Below are 10,000 nucleotides of genomic sequence, written 5' to 3'. Positions count from 1 at the left end.
ACAAAGAAAATAGAAAAATTTTCCAAAAAAATAAAAAGTCGAAATTCGAAAAAAGAAGAAAAGTGGTCCTTTTCTAGGAGTTTTTTATTCCCAAAAAATGGGTTGATGTCCCCGTAACCCCTAAAAAAAGGGGGTCGAAATAACATTTTTTCATCATGCTTCAAATGGGCTGAAAAATTTTTTACGGGGTCTCTGGACCAAACAAAAACGATCTGTCGAGTCAGAATTCCGAAAATCGAAAATTCCCGAAATTTCTGTACTTAAAAGGCGGGGCGCCCACTATCGACAAAAGTGTGCCAAAACCCACAAACGTTGTGTTACGCGCGCTAAGATAAACACAAGCCTGATTGCTGAAAATGTATTCTATTTGAATAAGGTAAGTATCAACATCAAGGAAGCAATTCCTTTATTATAAACTCATACTCTGATATGCGCTAATATTGCTCGTGAATTGTTATTTAGTTTAAAAATATAATTTATATTACTTTTATTTTATTTTAATTCTATATAATAACTATTTTATATTTTTATTAAAAATTTTCTTGTTCAGTTTCTAAGCAACCACAGTTACGTTTATATGTTTAATTCTATTGTATTCTATATTTATCGATAATTTAATAAATGTTTTAAAAGACTATTCTGGTTTTCCACGCTCTCTTCAAAAATGTGAGTTCTTTTAATTCTTCCACTTAATTATTCATTTTAAAGTAAAACAACTAGTTATACATATTATTATATTATAATGTATGTGTATTAGATACTATTATTTTATAACATAAACATAGATGAGTTATTAAATTAAACGTCAAATATTTTATTACCTAAAATTAAGTTAATCGTAAAATCTGATGTAGTATGAGATATTCTTTAGAAACTAACTATAAATATTCTTGAAGTAAAACAAAACCATCTATAAATAGAACAATGAGAAATAGTAAAACAAACTAAACACAACATGTTTATTTTAACATTGTTTTTTATTTAGTTTAATCACTTAATAAACTTTACTTCTAATCATAGTATTTAATATAGAATATAGTTAACAATCTTTTAAACAAAGTCTTAAATAAAGTTACAGGGAGTAATTGTAATTAAAACACCAAAAAAAAAGGTTTTAATAAAAAAAATACTTACATCAAGTTAAAATTTTATAAGGATTAATTTTAAAATATCAAATTGATTGTAAATCAAGTGCAAATAGGTTTTTTAAACAAACCGAAGGGTTTATAAAGGCTTGTAAACGCTTTCAAACGCCTACGACCATACCACACTGAGCACACCCCATCTCGTCCGATCTGGGAAGTTAAGCAGTGTCGGGCGTGGTTAGTACTTAGATGGGTGACCGCTTGGGAATACCACGTGCCGTAGGCTTTTGCTTTTTGAATTCATCTTTTTTGTACTATTTTTCTTTCTGACCTATTTATACTTATTACTCGTTTATTTACATTTCTTTAACGCTTAAAAGAAAAGTAAATTCTAGTTATTAGCAAATAAAAACGTAAGCCAATCAGATAACGTTATTTGCTGTTTAAACCAATTAGAGCGCTAAAAAAGTGGTTTGACCAGTTTGAGATATCGAAAAAATAATGGCACCATCTTGTAGAGTACAATTTTCTGAGTTAAAATTAATACAATTAGTCTTTTATACTAAAACTTAAAAGTTTTTTTGTCCAAAAACAAATAAAAGCGTGGCTACTTGAAAAATCAAACGAAAATAAATTTTGCACTTTTGTATTGTGAGTCATAATAAGTTATTTACTGTTACCAACAGATACTAGCAAAAGCTTTTTAAAGTTTTGTATTAACTTAATGTATTTGTAATTACTTTTACTTAATAGAAACTATTGAATTACGTTTACTTAGTTTACTTTTGTATGTGTATTAAATATATAGCAATTTTGCTTGAACTTAAATAAAGATTATTAAACTATTAAAAGAAAACTATCAAAGTTTACTAACTCAAAAGCTAAATCTTAGTTATATTGTTATAAACATTTATGTTGTAATTTACTAATAACTAAATGAGTTTATTTCAAACAAAAAGAATTAAATAATGTTATGTTATGTCAAGCCTACTATATGAGGTATATAGGTATATAAGGTATACAAGCTTATGTTTGAAAGTTATAATAATTAAAATAAAAATAAATATTTAGTTGGTAAAATTTGTATTTAATATGCTTTGAAATTAGAGTTAGTATAGATGTTTTTTTTTAAATATAATAAATATAAGTATTTAGTTACTAATAATAAACTAAAATACCAATTTTGTAGTTATTACAAAAAAAAAAACTTATCTTACTTAAAGTTCACTGTAATTGAAACATTATACAAAAGCTTTATAATTATAAGCTTTGAATAATTCTATTTGAATAAATAATAGATTCATAACTATATTCATGTTTGCATATTTAAATTATAAAAAGTTAGTGTTTTGTGTATTGACTTTATGATTATTTTATTTTAGTAACTGTTAGTTTTATACTTTAATAAAAGAAATATGGTTAACAAGTAAGTTAAAAATGAAAGAAGCATAAAAAAACACACTAATTAACTGCTTATTCAATAGTTTGATTATTTAATTATTTTTCTGTTATATAGTTTAATCGTATTGTATAAAAAATACAGAGGTTTAAAGTAAGTTTGAATAAAAATAAAACAAAACATATAATATAAGCATTAGTTAAAATACATAGTTTTTTTTTCTAAAAAAATTTAATTCTTTAATAATAAGTAGTAATTTAAATAAAAAATAATACAAGTAAAGTTATACAATATATATACTATAGTTTGTCAAACTAGGCAAACACTACTAGGCAAAAAACAAACTAGGCAAAAAACCTACAAAGTAGGCCACCACTACAATCCTATGTTCCAACTGGAAATTCAATGAGATCGTTACTGTACTTGTGATGAACGTTGATAATCCCCAAGATTGTAAGTCGAAGGCCTTACCCAACCTAACCAGCGCACTGGTTTTCTTACAACTGAATTAATCAACATTTATTATTGAATATAATCATTATTGATAGATAGAGGAATGTTGACAATCAACAACAGATTGTAGGTCAAAGGCATTACTCGACCCAAGTACCCACAACCTAGATTGAACAACATTTATTAGATAGATTTGTTTAATGATAGATAGAGGAATATTGTCAATCCACAACAGATTGTAAGTCAAAGGCATTACTCGACCCAAGTACCCACAACCTAGATTGAACAACATTTGTTAGATAGATTAGTTAGATAGATAAATAGTACAGTATAATCTCAAAGAATTTGAAGCCCGAACATTGAACGATAGTGGTGTTTCGTGACGACTAGCGGGATTCGATCTTACAACCTTCTGCTTATGAGTCAGCTGATAAGACCACTGACCCACCGCGCCACGACAAAGATAAAGAAATATTTTGCTATATAAATAGGTTGATTTTTATAATTTTGTTATACAGTGTCAATTACAGTGAACTTCAAGTAAGATATACAACAGTATATATATTTCCGAGTCTGACTTTGAGTACTTTTTATATATTATTAACAAGATTTTTTAGGAGTAATATCTGTTTAGTTCTTTAATATATCTTTAAAATAATAATATTTTTTAAGGTGTTTAAAACTTTTAGAAGCTGTATGTAATGTCTTTTAGTTTAATAGTTCTTTTAAATTAGTAAAAAAAATAAACATGGTTGAGTTATCAAATTAAACAAAATAGAACGTCAAGTATTTAATTACTAAAATTAATTTAATTAAAAAAAAATCTCAGGTAATCTAAAATGTCAGGAATTATTTAAAAATAAATATAAATTTAAAACTTATTATATTGAAAAGATTGATGAATAATACTCTTGAATGTATGCAATGTTTGTATTTGTAATGCAATAACATAAATGGATAGATCAATGACAAATTGTAAACATATTGTATTATTTTATTTTACGATTTTATTTTATTTATTTAATAATTCAATAAACTTTACTTCTACTTTTCCTGGTCTTAGGTAATTTATAGATAACAATTATTTAAACAAACACTTTTGTACAGTTACAATACAGTTTTAGTACAGTTTGGGAGTAACTGTTGATTAAAAAAACAAAAAAAAAGTTAATTCAGGTTAAAATTTTATAAGGAATAATTTTAAAATATCAAATTGATTGTAAATCAAGTGCAAATAGGTTTTTTAAATAAACCGAAGGGTTTATAAAGGCTTGTAAACGCCTTCAAACGCCTACGACCATACCACACTGAGTACACCCCATCTCGTCCGATCTGGGAAGTTAAGCAGTGTCGGGCGTGGTTAGTACTTAGATGGGTGACCGCTTGGGAATACCACGTGCCGTAGGCCTTTGCTTTTTGAATTCATCTTTTTTGTACTATTTTTCTTTCTGACCTATTTATACTTATTACTCGTTTATTTACATTTCTTTAACGCTTAAAAGAAAAGAAAATTCTAGTTATTAGCAAACAAAAACCTTAGCCAATCAGATAACGTTATTTGCTGTTTGCTTATTTGCTGTTTAAACCAATTAGAGCGCTAAAAAAGTGGTTTGACCAGTTTGAGATATCGAAAAAATAATGGCACCATCTTGTAGAGTACAATTTTCTGAGTTAAAATTAATACAACTAGTCTTTTATACTAAAACTTTAAAGTCTTTTTGTCCAAAAACAAATAAAAGCGTGGCTACTTGAAAAATCAAACGAAAATAAATTTTGCACTTTTGTATTGTGAGTCATAATAAGTTATTTACTGTTACCAACAGATACTAGCAAAAGCTTTTTAAAGTTTTGTATTAACTTAATGTATTTGTACTTAGTTTAAATTAATAGAGTTTATTTGGTTTACTTTATTATGTGTATTGAATGTGCTAGTATCTAAAAATAAATACAACTAAAACAAAACAAACAAGGAGAGTACTTGAATAGAACCAACACAATTTACAGACCAGTTGTGTACTAAATTTAAAGAAATTCTGAATAGTGAATATGCAATTATTATTATAAGTTCAAAGTTCACTTTAATTTAAATTAATGTATTTTGTAAATTGGTTTTATTTAATACGATAGTAGTGAATTACTTTATTTAATTTACTTTAGTATGTGTTGTATAACTTTATTTAAACCAGAAGCAAAACGGGATTATACTTTCAATAAACTACACAATTTACAGACCAGTTGTGTACTAAATAAAAAGCTATTGTGAATGGTGAATATGCAATTATTATTATAAGTTTATAAGTTCACAGTTTACAAAAGCTTTAGAATTTAGTTACTATTTTGTTCATATTTGCATATCTAATTTATGAAAAGTTAGTGTTATGTGTATTGGCTTTTTAATTTCTTTATTTGTAGAACTGTTAGTTTTATATTCTAAAGAAACATTTTTAAATAAATATGTTTAACAAGTAACTTAAAAATGGAAGAAATATATTGTATATATTGAACTATTTATATTTATTCTAGCTATTTGCTTAGTGTATTTATTAATGTGATTATTTTATTTTGTTGTTTGTCTTATAGTTTAATCGTATTGTGTTGAAATATATATATAACAAATACAGAGGTTTAAAGTAAGTTTAAATGAAAATAAAATAAGACATATAGTTGAAATATAAGTTTAAAAAAATAGTTTTTTTTTTTTTTTTTTTCTTTGTTTGTTTGATTGTTTGTTTATTATATAATCGCGACGTGTCATTTTATTACTTTTAAGCATACTAAATATAATAATAGGTATAGTTATAGGAAAAATTCAATTAGTTTCTAATGTAATAAAAAAGTTTATTTCCACAAATAAATAAATACCTGAAAAATCAAATGAAAAATAAATTTCGCACTCCTGTATTGTGAGTCATAATAGGTTATTTACTGTTACCAACAGATACTAGCGAAGGCTTTTTAAAGTTCTATGTTAATTCAATGTATTTGTACTTAGTTTTATTAAAATGACAGTATTGATGGTTACGTTTATTAAGTATGTTTATTTAACGTTATGTAACTCAAGTAAAACCAGAAGCAAATAAGGAGACTACTTTCAATAAACTACACAATTTACATACCAATTGTATACTAAACTTAAAGCTATTCTATTTTATTCTTGATAGTTATTTTAAAGTTATTAAATTATACAAATGTATTTTGTAAAGTAGTTTTATAAAGTTACTATAGTTTATTTAACTTACTATAGTATGTGTTATATAATTTTAATTAAACCAGAAGCAAAAAGGGAGACTACTTTAAATAAACTACACCATTTATTGTTATATATAACTCTAATAAAACCAGAAGCAAAAAGGGAGACTACTTTAAATGAACTACACAAATTAAAAATATATTATTATTTATAAATCAATCGTGTTGTGTTTCAAAATACATTTTTCAAATAATGTTTTACAAGTATTTATCAGTTATTTAGTTTTCTTTTTATAGTTTAGCCGTATTGTTTTATTTATTTGTTATTATTTTTATTTAATTGTTTGCTTATTATATTTATCGCCATGTGCTTAAAAAATAAAACAACTATAAAGGTTAAAAAAGTAAGTTTAAATAAAAATAAAATGAAACATACAAAATAAGCTTATGATTTTTTATTATTATTATTATTATTATTATTATTTTTATTTTATTGTTTGTTTATTATATCTATCGCCATGTGCTTAAAAAATAAAACAACTATAAAGGTTAAAAAAGTAAGTTTAAATAAAAATAAAATGAAACATACAAAATAAGCTTATGATTTTTTATTATTATTATTATTATTATTATTATTTTTATTTCATTGTTTGTTTATTATATCTATCGCGATGTGCTTAAAAAATAAAACAACTATAAAGGTTTAAAAAGTAAGTTTAAATAAAGATAAAATGAAACATATAAAATAAGCTTATGTTTGATTTTTTTATTTTACTTTTATTAAATTGTTTGCTTATTATATTTATCGCGATGTGCTTAAAAGAATAGAACAAATACAAAGGTTTAAATTGTAAGTTTTAAATAAAATAAAATGAAACATACAAAATAAGCTTATGATTTTTTATTATTATTATTATTATTATTATTATTATTATTATTATTATTTTTATTTCATTGTTTGTTTATTATATCTATCGCGATGTGCTTAAAAAATAAAACAACTATAAAGGTTTAAAAAGTAAGTTTAAATAAAGATAAAATGTAACATATAAAATAAGCTTATGTTTGATTTTTTTATTTTATTTTCATTTAATTGTTTGTTTATTATATTTATCGCAATCTGCTTAAAAAAATAAAACGAGTATTAAGGTTTGAAAAGTAAGTTTAAATAAAAATAAAATAAAAATATAAAATAAGCTTATGTTTTTTTTTTTTTTTTTTTTATTATTATTATTTTTATTCAATTTTTTGTTTATTATATTTATCGCAATGTGCTTAAAACGATAAAACAAATATAAAGATTTAAAAAGTACGCTTAAATAAAAAATAATACAAATAAAGTTTATTTATAATAAATATATATATATTTAAAACATTAAAAAAAGTAGTTTATACATATTTTTTTTTATTTATTTCTTTTAAACATATTAAATAAAGTATAAAAAAGTATTAAAACATTTAAACGTAGCATAAATAAGCTTAAAACATTAAAATAATCGAAAAGAAACAAAGAAATTGAAAAAAATCGGAAAAAATCGGCAAAAAAAGTTCAACAGCAACATTTGAGCATCATACACGTATGCATTACTTTACACTAGTGAGAGAGACGTGTTTGTGCGTTCGGTCGACTTGACGAGAAAGCGGGCTTAAAGCATTACTGTTTAGCACCCGAGGCGCGGCTATTGCAGCGGCGGCGAACGTGCTATGTAAACGCATTGGAGCAGCGTATGAAAAACTACAAGCGTCCAGCGGCGGTAGGCTTATAGCTTTGCGAAGTCGTCGAGACGAGTAGCCGACGCAGGCAGGCACGGCTCGAGGCGGGTAACTGCAGCAGACAGATGGCGTGTTGCTGCTGACGAGTTAACCGGCAGAAGGCAAACGGTTGGTCGGGAGAAAGAACAGTCAGTTGTATAGCTGCATGCTGCAGTCGACGCGGGCTGGCGCTTTAAACAGCAAAAGGCCGGCGCCGACTTTCAGTAACGTTCGCAAGGCTTTTAAGCCGAGTGATAGAAAAGGTCTGTATTTATACAGTAAAAACGCTCAGTCGAGCAACGGGTTTAAACGCCCTCGGATAGTTATCTCGTTGATCCTGCCAGTAGTCATATGCTTGTCTCAAAGATTAAGCCATGCAAGTGTAAGTACGAGCTCACGTACAGTGAAACTGCGAATGGCTCATTAAATCAGTTATGGTTCATTTGATTGTACGCTTTTACATGGATAACTGTGGCAATTCTAGAGCTAATACATGCGTAAAGCGCCGAACTGACGTGAGGCGCGCATTTATCAGACCAAAACTAACCGGCTTTCGGGTCGTTACAATGGTGACTCTGGATAAGCTTGCGGATCGCACGGCCTAGTGCTGGCGACATCTCATTAAAGCAACTGCCCTATCAACTATCGTCGGTACGGTATCGGCCTACCGAGGTTGTAACGGGTGACGGAGAATCAGGGTTCGATTCCGGAGAGGGAGCCTGAGAAACGGCTACCACATCCAAGGAAGGCAGCAGGCGCGCAAATTACCCATTCCCGGCTCGGGGAGGTAGTGACGAAAAATAACAATGCAGACCTCGTACGAGGTCCTGCAATTGGAATGAGTACACTTTAAACTTTTTAACGAGTATCCATTGGAGGGCAAGTCTGGTGCCAGCAGCCGCGGTAATTCCAGCTCCAAAAGTGTATATTTAAGTTGTTGCGGTTGAAAAGCTCGTAGTTGGATATAGGGACGGCGAGGTTGGTCGGTCGAAAGGCTAGCACTGGCCTTGTTGTTCTTGTTGGTCGGTGCCTTCGCGGTGCTCTTAACTGAGTGTTGCGGTGGTCCGGCAAGTTTACCTTGAAAAAATTAGAGTGTTCAAAGCAGGCTTTACGCTTGTATAATGTTGCATGGAATAATGGAATAGGACCTCGGTTCTATTTTGTTGGTTTTCGGAGCACGAGGTAATGATTAATAGGAACGGACGGGGGCATCCGTACTGTGCCGTTAGAGGTGAAATTCTTGGATCGGCGCAAGACGAACGACTGCGAAAGCATTTGCCAAGAATGTTTTCTTTAATCAAGAGCGAAAGTCAGAGGTTCGAAGACGATCAGATACCGTCCTAGTTCTGACCTTAAACGATGCCGACTAGCGATCGGGCAGTGTCGAACTTAAGAACTGTCCGGCAGCTTCCGGGAAACCAAAGTCTTTGGGTTCCGGGGGAAGTATGGTTGCAAAGCTGAAACTTAAAGGAATTGACGGAAGGGCACCACCAGGAGTGGAGCCTGCGGCTTAATTTGACTCAACACGGGAAATCTCACCCGGCCCGGACACAGCGAGGATTGACAGATTGAGAGCTCTTTCTTGATTCTGTGGGTGGTGGTGCATGGCCGTTCTTAGTTGGTGGAGCGATTTGTCTGGTTAATTCCGATAACGAACGAGACTCTTACTTGCTAAATAGCTGCTCGACCCATTGGGTCGGAGACAACTTCTTAGAGGGACTAGTGGCGTTTAGCCACACGAGATTGAGCAATAACAGGTCTGTGATGCCCTTAGATGTTCGGGGCCGCACGCGCGCTACACTGACCGGATCATCGTGTGTTCCCTAGGCCGAAAGGTCCGGGTAATCCGTTGAACCCCGGTCGTGCTAGGGATAGGGACTTGCAATTGTTTCCCTTGAACGAGGAATTCCCAGTAAGCGCGAGTCATTAGCTTGCGTTGATTACGTCCCTGCCCTTTGTACACACCGCCCGTCGCTACTACCGATTGAATGGTTTAGTGAGGTCCTCCGATTGAGCCTGGTACGTGCGGCAACGCACTCGCCGGTGTTCGAAAAGACGATCGAACTTGATCATTTAGAGGAAGTAAAAGTCGTAACAAGGTTTCCGTAGGTGAACCTGCGGA

The 10,000-nt window shown here is 29.8% G+C and overlaps 3 non-coding genes across 3 annotated transcripts in view; all 3 read left to right on the top strand.

Annotated features, from left to right (window-relative positions):
- Positions 1 to 1,252: 1,252 nt before the first annotated feature.
- Positions 1,253 to 1,371, top strand: LOC145845508 (5S ribosomal RNA). The gene has a single exon (XR_014370392.1). It is a non-coding gene; the product is annotated as a 5S ribosomal RNA (ribosomal RNA).
- Positions 1,372 to 4,226: 2,855 nt separating this feature from the next.
- On the top strand, positions 4,227 to 4,345 carry LOC145845464 (5S ribosomal RNA). Its single transcript, XR_014370352.1, has one exon. It is a non-coding gene; the product is annotated as a 5S ribosomal RNA (ribosomal RNA).
- Positions 4,346 to 8,202: 3,857 nt separating this feature from the next.
- The window catches only part of LOC145845482 (small subunit ribosomal RNA), a 1,808-nt gene continuing 10 nt past the window's right edge, over positions 8,203 to 10,000 (top strand). The window contains exon 1 of the ribosomal RNA XR_014370368.1: positions 8,203 to 10,000. This exon is cut by the window's right edge and continues 10 nt beyond it. This is a non-coding gene — a ribosomal RNA (small subunit ribosomal RNA).

The sequence above is a fragment of the Thalia democratica genome, unplaced genomic scaffold (assembly GCF_965202585.1).
Source record: "Thalia democratica unplaced genomic scaffold, ktThaDemo2.hap1.1 HAP1_SCAFFOLD_69, whole genome shotgun sequence".
Taxonomy (NCBI): Eukaryota; Metazoa; Chordata; class Thaliacea; order Salpida; family Salpidae; genus Thalia; species Thalia democratica.
Note: the sequence above shows the minus strand (reverse complement) of the source record. Positions and strands in the feature narration are given on the sequence as shown.